Genomic DNA, 694 nt, shown 5'->3' with positions numbered 1-694 from the left:
TCGGCACATTAGCCCCCAATAATTTTGAAATCCATCCTGCCCAAGTTGGTCTAATCGAGAAGGATAACTTTGGAGGGCACATTGATGAGGATGCACATGCCCACCTTAGAAAGTTCAAGAGCAAGGTAACAATGATGGAAAGAAATGGAGTCTCCGAGTATACATTGAGGCTTATGTTATTTCCATTTTCTTTGAGAGATAAGGCGGATCGATGGTAGAACATTCATCCACCAAATACCTTCACGACTTGGGATGACTTGGCCTAAGCATTCCTTGCCAAGTATTATCCTTCTTCAAAGACCGCTATGCTTCGGAATGAGATCAATACGTTCCAACAAGAAGATGGGGAGTTCTTGGGTGAAGCATTGGATAGATACCAAGATTTTGTTGCTCGTTGTCCTCACCATGGAATACCGGCTCGGTATATCACTCAAACATTTTTCCAAACTCTATTGTTGTAACACACGGATATTTTGGGACCCTCAAAGGAACCGTGGGATGCGTGATAAGACCTTATGCTATATGAGAGGCCACTCGGAGTGAGAATTATGACTATAAATGTAATACTCCGTATTTAATAATTATATAATATTTTATTTTATTATATTTAGCGAGTTATGTTGAGACGGAATAATAACGATTATAATAATAATCAATAATAATAATACATTATACATGTATTATATACTCCCAC

At 38.2% G+C, this 694-nt stretch overlaps 1 non-coding gene across 1 annotated transcript; it reads right to left on the bottom strand.

Annotated features, from left to right (window-relative positions):
* Nucleotides 1-305: 305 nt before the first annotated feature.
* Nucleotides 306-412, bottom strand: LOC141624833 (small nucleolar RNA R71). The gene has a single exon (XR_012534637.1). It is a non-coding gene; the product is annotated as a small nucleolar RNA R71 (small nucleolar RNA).
* Between the last annotated feature and the right edge of the window lie 282 nt (nucleotides 413-694).

Source organism: Silene latifolia, chromosome X, assembly GCF_048544455.1.
Source record: "Silene latifolia isolate original U9 population chromosome X, ASM4854445v1, whole genome shotgun sequence".
NCBI classification, from domain to species: Eukaryota; Viridiplantae; Streptophyta; class Magnoliopsida; order Caryophyllales; family Caryophyllaceae; genus Silene; species Silene latifolia.
The sequence above is the reverse complement of the archived record's forward strand: the minus strand, read 5'-3'. Positions and strand labels throughout refer to the sequence as shown.